Consider the following 14,242-nt stretch of genomic DNA (forward strand, 5'->3'; position numbering starts at 1 on the left):
CCACAGCCCAACTATCAGACACAGAGATTTGCCTGAGTGTGGTGGTGGTCACTTACCTAGGGGCACTTCAAGGCTTCCCCCAAGACATAACTTGGGTGCCTGCAGGTGGGTAAGCATCCTGTCTGGACTCTGCCTCTGGGGAAGGTTCACTTCTGCCACATCTCAGGACTACTACTGGGCTTCCCAGGTTAAAATTTTCCTTGTGTAAGTTTATAAACAGTAAATTAAGAAACAAACAAACAAACAAACAGGTCCATCTCCCCTACTGACCATCAACATGTATAAATTGCTCTTTTCTCATTCTGTCCTTCTGATTGTGTTGAAGGATTTAAAATTTTATATATATATATTAAAAAAAAAAAAAAAAAGAGAGAGAGAGAGAGAAGGTCAGTTTATGCATCCAGGAATTACTCCCAGGTTTTACAGGTCTTGAGATCCTGGAAAATGGAGAAATGGAGAGGGAACTAGGTCAGTGGAGAATTAAAGGGAAGGGAAGTATTGCCAACCAGTATTTGCTAGAAGTCAGTTCTTGTCAAAGGAGATTAATTTCATTAAATTTTCCTGTTATTGCATATGGAAACATGGATGCAATTTATAATTGGATATATGCAACATATTTGTCTTTTTTACAAAGTTTTGAATTTTGTGCTGGATGATGTCTTATTTTTAGAAAGGAGAACCATTTAAAGCACACCTGAAGCAAATTAAAAGCTATATCACAAATCTCAAAATAGCCAGTATAGAACAGTTGTTGCCTAAGAGGAACAACTGAAATGTCTGGTACTCTTCAGCTTGGATAGAAGAAGGTCAGCAGGGCAACTTTTAAGTACTGAAAGGCCATAATAGTCTGTGTGGGAACATTCGGCCAAGAAAGGACTAACACCTTCTACTGTCATCAGGTCTACAGTAGGTCCATATCTTCCTATTTGTTGGCTGAGAAAAGAGATAGTATGGGTCATCTGAAAAACGAAGGCTACTTGAAGAAGACATTCAAATGGAAAAAATACTGAGGAAAAGCTGTATCGTATCTCTAGCAAAATGGACATTTTTTTGCTGGCAGGAATGTATTGCCTTTGCTCTGCTAAGTTGCTTCCAGAAGAGACATAGTTTTACAAATAAACTTATCAATGTCACATCCTTCTTCTTTTAATTCCACATAAGACAGTTCTCATGACAATAAAATTGATAAAAATGAATTTATTAAGGTGCATAGCATTATGCGAAAAGCAAAAAAAAAAAAAAGATTAACTCCGAAAGGTAGTAAGATTGTGATATTTCTTCAGTTTGTATCTCTCAGAAGAGTTGAAGTTTAGGAAACTGTGGAGATAAAACAGAATGAAGCCTAGAAATGGCCTGCGGCTTACACCTACCCTCTAGTTGCAGAAGTCTTTGAATCCTCTAGACTCTTTTTTTCCTCATGGTTCCTTATCTTGCAAAACCCACCTAACTTTAATATTGCAATATTCAGTGCTAGTGGGGAACATTCTCAACTCCTTTCAATTGTAAAACATCAAAGGCAAAGAGAAGTAACACATGGAAAGGCAGATTAATGTCAAAAGGAGCACTTCTGAACTCCTTAGAACTCCTTAGATTTAGCCTGAGCTCTTTTGTTAGAACAGAAATAATGAGTGGAAAAATGGGATTATCTTGGGGAAAATATTACTTAATATATCTTAAGACAAAGAAGAAATTTAGTGAAAATAATCTGAGATATTTGCAACAGAATTTAAACAGTGTTGAGTGATACAAAATGAAGGTGGATAGCAGCTTAGTCATCAGTTTGCAGTAAGATGAAGCCTCCCCAAATATACAAATGTTGGCTGCACACAGCACAAAAAGCATAATATAAATCTGGAACAAGGTGAAATATCATATTACTTGATTTGTAGATTTACAGCTCATTTCTTGGTTCCTTGTCAGAAAACTATCGGCTGGAGGCACTTTGGGGAAGAGGAACAAATATAGGGCAGGGGTTCTGGAAAGAGCCAGGATTTCAAGCTTCACACTATGGTAAGAAGATTAAAAAGTAACAAAGTGTATATGTAGCTGATACATGTAAATATTAGGCAAGGAAAGGAACTTTTATCTTCCTGAGTCACTTCTTAAATAGTAAAGAAATAAAAGGGAAGGTTAGCTAAAAAGGAAGACTCGACAAAATAATAAGATAGAAACTTCAAACATTTGAGTTGTTTTATACTGTACAACTGTTCAGCTGCTATTAACTATATACAAAAGAAAGCAAATGCATGAAGGTGAAAATTAATAATGATTGGAGTTCTATCTTTTCTATGTAGTTCTACTTTGTAAATGACATTGTTGTATTTTGGAAAAACCAAACATCTGCATAAGTGCCCTAGTTAAGATTACATTAAGACCTACAATCAAAAGAATGTGAAATTCTTTTATTTTACTCATCAGTAATTTCATATTTTCTTCATATCTCAAATTTTTCTTTTGTTTTTTTAGAAGAAAAATTTTCACTAGTTTTGGTAGTATAGAATACTATGTCAGAGACTTTAATAGAGGATGCTTGACTATGCAATCCGTTACATTTTATACAGTGTGAGTGTTCTTAAATGGTTACATAAAATCATAGAATGGTTTAGGTTGAAAAGGATTAAAGATCATCTAGTTCCAACCGCCTGCCATGTGCAGGGACACCTTCCACTAGACCAGGTTGCTCAAAGCGACATCCAGTCTGGCCTTGAACACTGCCAGCGATGAGGATTTGATGATTATAAAATTGTTATCTGATTTTAATCTTTTTATTTTTTTTTTTTTTTTCCCCCGGACTGTAGAAAAAGGTTTTGGCTTGGTTTGGGGTTTTTTTTTTTTTTTCTGAAATCAAATTACAAAGATAACATAATTTTACAAAACCAAGTCAAATGCCATGTAACACAACATTTTTAAAAACATGAAAAATTATAACTTGGGGACTTTTGATAGAAGTGAATAGATGTATGTTCATTTTCAATAGGCAATTTGAGGCAGACAAGTTAATTTCTTCTGAGAAATCAGTGTACCCAGTGTACAGTGAACATTAGAATTCACATATTTCACTTAATAGGGCTTGAAAATTCTGCATTACTTGAAAATGGAAGTAAGTATCTCCACTGAAAAGAACGAACTTACTTGGAAGATGAAAAGTGATCAAAACCAAATAATCTTCTGCTTTGCTTAACAAGTTCTGTAAAAAGTCATCCACATTAATGTGGCATCATCAGATATAAGCAAGACTTCAGGAATTATTTAAAAAAAAAAAAAAACAAAAGAAAGTGTCTTAAAAGAAGTTTCTAGATCTTGCAAGGGTACATCTCCATACTTACAATTTGTTTTATATTTTGATCACCTCTTTTCATTAAGTATAAAATATGGTATAGTGATACTTTGGGTTTGCACTTACAAAAAGCCTGAGTTTGTTATTACATTCTGGTTGTAAAACAAAGCTGAAATCTTGAATGTGTCTAATGCTGTTTACTGTAAGCCCTTTTACTACTCTGATAAGTATTGTTCCTAAGCCATTATGCGCCTACTTTGTGTTTAAGCATGTGTAGCAGCATATTGAAATATGGAAGTATAGAATTTCTTTCAGAATTTGAGGCATTGTTTTCCCTCACTGTCTCTTTCAGTGGTGGTACACTTCCAGGACTCCATTGACTTCTGCAAAATTTCTTTAGCATGTACCAGTGAATGGATAAGGTAAAACTATTGGTGGCTATAGGAACATTGATGGCTCTTTCAGAGACCAGCAACCGCGTTCATCTCTTCTATTAGAGATAGTAGTGTCTGTGAAGCTCTTTTGTTTTTTTTCAGTCTTCCCACATCACTTCTGGTTACTGAAGTATCCATATGCGTTCTGATATAATCCAGGCTTGGGTTTTATTGGGGTTTTTTTTAACATTCTTGTCCTAGTGAGGAAGGGTGTTGTGGTTTAAGCCCAGCCAGTAACTCAGAACCACACAGCTGCTTGCTCACCCCTCCCTTCTTCCCCCCTCCAGCTCCCAGAGGGATGGGAAGGAGAATAGAAAGAGTTTAACTGCCATGGGTTGAGATAAGAACAGTCCAGTAACTAAGATATAATACAAAACTGCTACTACTACCACTGATAATAGTAATGATAAGGGAAATAATAAAATGAGAGAATACAATTGCTCACCACCTGCCAATCGATACCCAACTGGACCCAATCAGCAATCTGGGCCTTCCAGGTAACTCCTCCCAGCTCATATACTGGGCAAGATGTGCTGTGGTATGGAATACCCCTTTGGCTAGTTTGGGTCAGGTGTCCTGTCTCTGCTTCCTCCTGGCAGAATATGAGACAGAAAGTCCTTGGTGGGAATAAACATTACTTAGCAACAACTAAAAACATCGGTGTGTTATCAGCACTGTTCTCAGACTAAACCCAAATACTTCTTGTATTTGACCTTTGTAATTGTGATTTTTGCCACCTTCATGCTAGACTTTGGCAGTTGGTTACAGGTTACAGTCTTGTAGAGCAGAAAATCTCTGTGTGGATCAGTGGACAAATATAACCTGAACTGATGAAGAGAGGAAGACAAATATGAGAACTGTGGTAACTCTTCTAGCATCTTGTCCTGCCTTGGGTCACAGTTCCAGAGTTTCAGGTTGAGAGGAACTTGATGAAGAGCTGCCTTAGAGCATGCCATGTGTTATGAGACAAAACAAAATGTGACTCTTCAATGCCCTTTTAGTTAGAACCAGAACATTATTGGTAGCAGATGCTAAGCTGTGATACCTTTACTGCAAATTAATCAAAATCCATCCAAATGCAAATCAACACAGATCTTTGCAGTTAGTGGAAGCCATATTATTGTAGGAAAGATTTCTCTTAGCTATGAAAAGTGTAATTTTACCAGGCAACATTTCTTGTGGGGAAAACCCCTCACCTGTAAAATTTATCATATTTTAAATTAGTGGATCAAGGGGTTAATAACAAAAAAAAAAAAAAAAAGTGATTTCTTTGGCTGGACGCCGTGATCTTGAAAATAAATCCAGCATGCTTTTCTGAGAATTTTATGAATGCATAAGTGCATGGGTCTGAAAAGTATTCATCATCTTGTTTCCAGATTGTGTTACAGGTTAAAATATTTCTCTCTCCTCTCTCAAAAATTTTGGGCAAGAATATTTCTTTCATTAATAGTCTCATGTAAAACGCGGTGGTGGTTTCACTACAGTCTTTTACTTTTTGGCTGTCCTTGTTCAAAAGTTGATTTTATGTTACAACATAATGCTTTTATTTGTCTATCTTCCCACGCTCTGAAGTATTCATTAGGCTGGTACATTCTTGTAAAGACTATGGAAAAACACAGTAATTTTGCAAAGCTTTCTGGAATGATGAAATTTTCAATTAGTGAAGGAGAAACTGACCTTTTTGCTTTAAATACAGACTTATCACACCTCCACACTGAGCTACTGCATGCTTTCCATGATGTTTTATCGCACTCAGCCTGTTTTGTAGGTGTGGGTGGCAGGGTGAGTAAAACAATATCAATATTATTGTTTTTAAATACAAAATTTATGAAGAAGCTATATGGATCTAATGGATTTGTTGCAATTAATGTTTTCATTTATTCAGAAATTAGATTTCTTTTGTGTGATGTACAACCACCTTGAGGTTTTGTGATAAGTGACAAGGAAAACAAATGCAAAGGAACACAGTACTGTTCTAGAAAATAAGATAAAGAGATAAGATCAGGTAGAAATTACGTTGAGTCTTCAAAGACTATCAGACTAAGTGTGTGTTTTTCTTCTAAAGGCCCACTCTTAACCCCATATTGACAGTGGGATTCAGTGTGCTCTCAGCAAGTTTGCTGACGAGACCAAGCTGTGTGGTTCGGTTGATGCACTGGAGGAAAGCGGTGCCATCCAGAGGGACCTTGACACTCTTGAGAGGTGGGCCATTGCCAACCTCATGAAGTTCAACCAAGACAAGTGCAAGGTCCTACACCTGGGTCGGGGCAATCCCGGGCACTGCTACAGGTTGGAAGCAGAAGAGGTTCAGAGCAGTCCTGTGGAGAAGGACTTGGGGTTGTTGGTTGATGAGAAGCTTAACATGATCTGGCTTCAGTGTGCACTCACAGCCCAGAAACCAACCGTATCCTGGGATGCATTAAAAGAAGCGTGACCAGCAGGTCAAAGGAGATGATCCTGCCCCTCTACTCTGCTCTCGCGAGACCTCACTTGAAGTCTTGTGTACAGTTCTTACTTAACATTACTTAGCAACAACTGAAAACATCAATGTTATCAGCGTTGTTCCCAGGCTGAAAGTTAAAAAACACAGCACTGCACCAGCTACTAAGAAGGACAAAAATCACTGCTATAGCTGAACCCAGGACAGTATACACACATTATTGCATACCATGCACGTCATGCTCAGATCCCACATCTCTCAACACACCATCGCCCCTGTCCCATGTATACACATATATATACACCCACACCCACACACAGAGAAAGATATCATTCCCTAGTCCATGGACCAACCCCTGTATAATTGCTGAATTCATCCAGTCCATGATGCCAGGCTCCATCTCTTGTAATAATCTTTCAGGGCTGGAGGGACGGTGTGTAGTGTTGGGTTGTTGCCTGCTTATGACACCGCCAAACTCGTCTGGTCACTGCTGAGCTTATCTGGTTTCCTCAAAATTCACTCTTTGTTGAGGTGATGGTCAGAGGGAAGTCAGGGTCAATTGCTGGTGACCTGAAGATATCTAGCTGCTAGGCTATCAAAGTGTTATAGAGCAGGCAACAGCGTACAATTGAGTTCATTGGCTGTTTTCCCTCAAAATCAAATCCCCTTGAGGTACACATCGGACTTCCCCATCTTCCCACATTACCCACCAAGTATATCCAGGTCCCTGAGCACAAGGAACCCCACAAGTGGGTTTGCCTTTGCCTGAAGCAGGAATAACCCAGACTGTCTTCCCCAACAAATTCTTTATGTGCACCACAGGAACTTTATCCCCCACTACAGTACGTAAAAGTTCTGATTGGGCTGGGCCAGCCCTGTTGGCAGATCGCCTAGTGTTGACCAACCAGGTGGCTTTTGGTAAATGTGTATCTCAGTGTTTGAAAGTCCCACCACCCATTGCTCTCAGTGTATTTTTTAACAGCCCATTGTACCGTTCGATTTTCCCAGAGGCTGGTGCATGGTAGCGGATGTGATATACCCACTCAATGCCATGCTCTTTGGCCCAAGTGTCTGTAAGGTTGTTCCGGAAATGAGTCCCATTGTCTGACTCAATTCTCTCTGGGGTGCTGGTCAGGGCCTTCCTTAGGGACTGTAGTGGTAGCGCAAGGGGTAATGGCTTCAAACTTAAACAGGGGAAGTTTAGATTAGGTATAAGGAAGAAGTTCTTTACTGTGAGGGTGGTGAGACACTGGAATGGGTTGCCCAAGGAAGTTGTGAATGCTCCATCCCTGGCAGTGTTCAAGGCCAGGTTGGATGGAGTCTTGGGCAACATGGTTTAGGGCAAGGTGTCCCTACCCATGGCAGGGGTGTTGGAACTAGATGATCTTAAGGTCCTTTCCAACCCTAACTATTCTATGATTCTATGATTCTATTCAGGTTAATAACAAAACCCAAATCAGGCTAATGAATTTTAATTTCTTGTGCTGTTAATACAAAGAGCTACACTAACATTTTAAGACCAATGATTGTGAAGAATACTACTGTATGCATAGCAACACACAGATTTCTTGCAACATAATTGAACTTTGGTGTCAAAGAAATGGATATTTTTGGTTTAGTGCTTCTCTAACTGATGACCTTTCGTTAGAATAGCCAAACAGCACTAGTGAACCTGATGCTCTGCACATGAAAATCTGAAAGAAGCTATTCCATCTTTAAAAAAAAATGAAAATGCACTCGTTGTCATCTCAATCAGATGACATTGTAACAGTAATTATTCAACATTTTATGTAGAGAAAAAAACTATAGAGAATTTCCTATTGAGATCTAGAACTTCCATTTTTCATTTCTTGATGAAATCATTCCCTCTTGATTTGAAATCGCGACCTTTTTATATTTTCTCACAGGCTATAATGAAGATAATAGGGGAGGATGGCAGGGGAAAAACCCAACTCTGATACCTCAGAGTATGTTAGATCCAAAGCAAGCAGGGAACAGAGAAACTGACAGTCTCAACAATGTAGGTATAAAAGATGTTTGCTTGTCAGAGTTGCGTTTAATAGAGTATCTTCAGATTTAGATAACAAAGCAAGGGAACAGTGGATGAAAATATCAAGGAAATATTGGTAAAATTGCTACTAAATGCTTTAATGCTTTGTAGCTTTACTCTTTAAACACTTTAGCTTTTGCCTTGGTTATTCCGCTCTCCTTGTATTATTTTACTTTTTTGTCAGGGTTTAAGCCCAGTGTGGTGGGTGGACCCTGGCTGAACAACAGGTGCCCACCAAAGCTGCTCTATCACTCTCCTCCTCAGCTGAACAGGGGAGAGAAAATCTAACAAAAGGCTCATGGATCGAGATAAATACAGGGAGATTTCACTCACCAATTACTGTCACCAGCAAAACAGTCTTGACTTGGGGAAATTAGTTTAATTCATTACTAATCAAGTCAGAATAGAATAACAAGTAATAATCCAAAACCTAACCTTGAAAATATCTTCCTCCCATCTCTCCCTTCTCACTGGGCTCAACTTTATTCCTGATTTTCTCTACATCCTCTGCCACAACAGCACAGGGGGGACAGGGAAAATAAGTTGTGGTCAGTTGTCTCTGCCACTCCTTCCTCTGCAGGGGATGGCTCCTTACACTCCTCCTCTGCTCCAGCATGGGGTTCTCCTGCAGCAGACAGTTCTCCATGAACTTCTCCAATGTAAGTCCTTCATGAACTGCTCCAGCATGGGTCACTTCCACAGGGGGCATCCTTCAGGAACAGGCTGCTCCAGCATGGGTCCCTGTGAGGGCACAAGTCCTGTGGCAAACCTGCTCCAGTGTGGGCTCCTCTCTCCTGTAGCAGTGGGGTCACAGATCCTGCTAGGAGCCTGCTCCGGTGTGGGCTTCCCCCAGGGTAGCAGCCTCCTTTGGGCATCCACCTGCTCTGGTGTGGTGTCCTCAATGGACTGCAGGGGGATATTTACTCCACCATGGACCTCCATGTGCTGCAGTAGAACAGCCTGCCTCACCGTGGTCTGCACCACGGCCTGCAGGGGAACCCTTGCTCAAGTGCCTGGAGCATTTCCTCCCCCTCCTCCTTTGCCAACGTTGGTGTCTGCAGGGCTGTTGCTCTCTCAGATGCTCACTTGCCTCTCTGTAGCAGCCATTCTGCAGGGCTTTTTTCCCTTCTTAACTATGTTACCCCAGAGGTGCTACACCATCACTGATAGGCTTGGCCTTGGCCAGCTGCAGGTCTGTGTTTGAGCTGGCTGGCATTGGCTCTCTCTGATATGGGGGAAGCTTCTCACAGAAGCAACTCCTGCAACCCTCCTAGTACCAAAACCTTGCAACGCAAACTCAATACATCCAATCAACAACTAAGCACCATGCAGCCACTTGCTCACTCTTCTCCAGTGGGATAGGGGAGTGAATCAGAAGAATAAAAATGAGAAAACTTGTGGGTTGAGATAAAGACAGTTTAACAGGTAAAGCAAAAGCTGTGTCTGCAAGCAAACCAGAGCAAGGAATTCATTCACCACTTCGCATGGTCAGGCAGATGCTCAGTCATCTCCAAGACAGCAGGGCTTCCAAACATCCTCCGCTTCCTTCTTCTGCCTTCATAGCTTTATATGCTAAGCATGATGTCATACAGTATGGAATATCCCTTGAGTCAGCTGGGGTCAGTTAGGGCTAGCTGTGTCCCCTCCCAATTTCTTGTGCAACCCCAGCCTCCTCGCTGGTGGAGTGGGCTGAGAGGCACAAAAGACCTTGACTCTTTTCTTCTTTTTTTTTTCAAGCTTTTTAAACACTACTCGGCAATAACTAAAACATTCCTGAATTATCAACACAGTTTCTAGGACAAGTCCAAAATGCAATCCCACACCAGCTACTATGAAGAAAACTAACTCTATCCCAGCCAAAACCAGCACATATCTCCATTGAGGTAGTGATGTTTAACTATCTCCAGCTCTGCTTCTTGTTTCATAGGAATTTACTGGTTTTATATAAACAACATGTCACCTGGGAGGGTCAAACAGGGAGAGACTTATTTATTGTCTGTGGTGGCAGTGGCTGAGCGCTGTGCTGAGACCAGTTGTGATTTGTGATGGGTTTGACCGTGTCACGGCTTTCTGGAGCTACTTCAACTCATGAAGTCAGCAAGCGCTGCTGCTTCAGGTCCCTCGTTCCTCCAGTCCTTTCCCCTTCCATGCCCAGGGCCCTGAATTAAGAAATAGTGAAACTGAGCATGGGAATGGAACTAGATGATCTTTAAGGTCCCTTCCCTTCACAAACAGTTGTGATTGTTTCTGTCCAGGATGGCTTTCTGCCTTTTGCCTCCAGGGGGCAGTGTGTGCAATGCGGTGTCGGTTAAACCCAACATCTCCACCCATTTAGGCTGCAAGTATTTACCCTTATCTGTACCAATTTGTTTCTTCTACACACCAGAAAGTACCACCCTTATTAAGAGAGTTCATGCCAACATCAAATGATAGAAATTATGGATACAGTCTTCTTTTAATAAATACATAATTTTAATTGATAAACCCATGTATTTTTATGACTAGATCTGAGTAATCCAAATAATCCTTATTTAAATTTTTTCCATGCATTTTAATATACACATTCACCTATTATTCATAAGTGGTTTTTGAGCATTTCACCAGCATCACAGATAATTCTGAAAAAATGTCTTGATGAAGTTTTGGAATTGGCTTGAAAAGAGTATGTTTAGTGCCATAGCTGAAAAATGTGGGGTAGGTAAATCTGGTGCTTGCCTATACTTTACAATAAAAGCAAATTTTATACTGGCAATGAAGCACTGCCCTGTGCAAGCTGAACACAATTTTCTAACTTTCTTACTCATATCTCTTCAAAGTGAAGAGATACTTCTTTCTGTGTTGATTGTCTTAAAGGTTTATTGTTTGCACTCCAGAAATATAAAATCATTTTAATGTCATCATAAACTTTCTTTGTGGTATTTTGAAATTTAAAGTCCAGCCTGTTGATTGATAGAATCAAGATATCTCAACCCAGTAGGTTATTTTGAATCAAAGTCACCATGTTTTCCGTCATATTTTGATGCATACATTCCTTTGACACCTTAACAGCAAACAGTATGAAACAGGTTCAGCTCTGCTGAATGTTTACTATTAACAACAGGAGAAAAATCTTTGATCAAAGCCACAGTATAAAAGCATAGCACTTGGTTTGTCTGTGACATAGTCTAGTTGATGCCTGGCTTGATCTTGATACTGCTTTGGGTAGATGGAAATAAAAATGGACAGCTTAAACTCATCTGATATTAACAGAGTCTATGTTAATATGGGGGTTTTTTGGCATAATGTAATTTCTTATGTTCTTACAGCAACTTTGAAGGTTCTTATTAATAAAAAACCCAGAATGAATATTGTTTGTTGAGCTTTGTTTCTGTGTAATAGAGGACATTATGAAGACCCTGTAAAAAAGTGTTATGCATATTTACCTTGTAAGAAGTGCGAAATCTCTATGAAGCAGAACCAGACAGTGCCGTAGGTAAAACATAGAAATGGTACAACCTCTTTTATTTGCTTTTTTAAGTCTAAATTTTCATCAGTCACCCGCAGGTTGCTTATAAGGAAGAAAATCCTTCTATCTTATTGTTTTCCTTTGAAATGGTTTCGAAAGTTGTTGCTGTCTAGCGTGTGTCCATACCAGTAGTGCTATATGCTCAGTTCTGTAAGGAAGCAGTACTGCACAGTATCTCTTTCAGACATGTTTATATATTTATCTACCAGTTTCCATCTAGAAGCCTCAAATGAACACTCTAGCAGCAAAATTTAAGAACATGTACATGCCTACAGTTTTGTTTATACAGACATACAGGTAGAATGCAGTTTGTAAATATATGTGCATACATATCCAAATACATTAAAGTGTAGATCTGTATCACATGTTTAATGCCTAATACTACCTATTTCATGTTTTTACAAGTAAAAAACCTAACTGAATATTCAAAAATTGTGGAAGATGCATAAATTAGGCTTAATCTTTGATTTACATAGGTGGACATGGATTGAAATGAATGATGCTTCAGCTGTTTATCTATCTCAGAAACTGTCATAAAAATGTTTATTCGAAAAGAATAAAGCTTTCATCATATAATAAGTATCTGTGAAGAGACTTATTACAGAAAGAATTCTGACCACTGATACAGTGCAATTGTGTGCTTTCATTCTTTCAGTTACAGTTTTCACTCTATTAGGTATAAGCCACCATTTGTAACCAATGAGATGTCTGAGAGCTATTTGAGACATATTTTCTTGTCTTTGTCTATGCACACTGTAATTTACTATGGATTTGAAAAATGAATGTAAGTGTGCCCTGCAATTATCTCCTCTCAAGAGGATTGCTACTTTACACATCCTCATGGGATCAACAGTGTAGCTGCTGTTGTTTTGGTAGCCAAATTGGATAGTGATGAACACTGCAGTGCATTATAAAGAAGTTAATTTTGAGACTGTTATAAAGTTGTGGTTTTATTTTCACTCTCTTCTGTCATGATAACTTCAAATTTTAAGTGTACTATCTAATTTAACTGGGCAATGCCCACTACTAGAGTTGAGGGTGGCTGACCATTATTGGTAGGCTTAATTATTGGTAGGCTTTTAAGACTACTTGTTTCGAGTAGCAATCTTTTTCTCTGTGTGCTTTTCCATGAAAAAAACAAGACAGGTTAAAAAAAGAAATAAAAAGAGAAAAGAGAGAAATCTCTTTTGCATATAACCTATTATTTTCATCATATCAGAATTCTTTCCATCTCAATTGGATTTAGTATCCAGGTCCCAAAGGAAAAGAAGTAAACATGTTTTCTTCTTAACTTTTTTTTTTTTTTTTTAATACAGTGTTTTCTGGATTATTCAGAATGAATTGGTGATAAAGTTTGATCTAAATCTCCCAGCAGTAAAAATGTTGCAATTTTTATGCGTTTTATCATACAGATTTTATCACTTTCATATGAAAATGGGTCATTCTCTACTAACCCACTGTCAAAGCATGACATTTTTACTATCACTCTTACACCCATAGTACACTTAAATTTGATTTATGATAACATTTTGTAGTATGTTTGTCCTTAGGAGGCTCCAAGCAATGAGAAAAAGAATACCAATGTCAATTGCTTGAAGAAAAAATAAAACAAAATAAATCCAACAAAACAAAACAAAACTCAAACACTTCCATGTTGATTATCTACGTGTAACTGCAACAACAAAAATGAACATCTTTGTTCTGAGATGTTCTTAAAACTCCCGAAGGAAATAGAGGAAAAATATGAGAAATTGTCTCCCTTAAGAACCTCAGTGCTTTAAACACAAGATAAAGAAACAAAACATCCAAAATAGCATCAAACAGCTTTTTTATTAATTTACTATTGACCTTCATCCAGATATGGTCTGTGCTTATACTGCTGTCCTTTTTCCAAATGAAGCTGTCAGAAATGAAGGCTATCCACTGAATATTCAACACACCTGCATTTCCTCGACTCACTAATGATTTTAGATGACTTGAGTTTTGACTGTTGAACTAGGGATAGCTGTGGAAGTGAATTAACAGTTGGAAAAACAAATTTATGTATTTCACCTGAGCATTGATCCCTTTAAATCAAGGTAATTCAGATGTGTTCTACCATCTGCAAAGAAGTTAGCTGTTCAAAATCCCTGTCATTTGTGAAATTTTATGTGTACAAAATGTTTTCTTTAGGGCATGTATCTTCAGGGGAATCTATCTGGAAGTGGTTAGGCATCTCTTCTTCAGTTTGATCCTTCAATCTTCAAATGTTATTAAATACCTGAGTTATGATGTCTAAATGGCTTTATCTATCTCCTTTAAAAGGCAGGGCATTTCAGAAATTTAGACAGTAAAATATAACTGGAATTTTCAGTAGAAATCTGGAAGCAAAGCACTGTGCTTAACTGAGAGGTTTTCTTTCTTTTTGCTTTTTATAGTGTGACTTAGTATTCATAAAGGAGGCAATTTAGACCTCCTGAGTCCTTTAGAAGTACATAAACAGTTTTTTGTCTTTAAAAATGAATTAGATGTCTTGCTCTGTTAGTAGCTACTGTTT

This window comes from Strigops habroptila, chromosome Z, assembly GCF_004027225.2.
Source record: "Strigops habroptila isolate Jane chromosome Z, bStrHab1.2.pri, whole genome shotgun sequence".
In the NCBI taxonomy this organism is placed as follows: Eukaryota; Metazoa; Chordata; class Aves; order Psittaciformes; family Psittacidae; genus Strigops; species Strigops habroptila.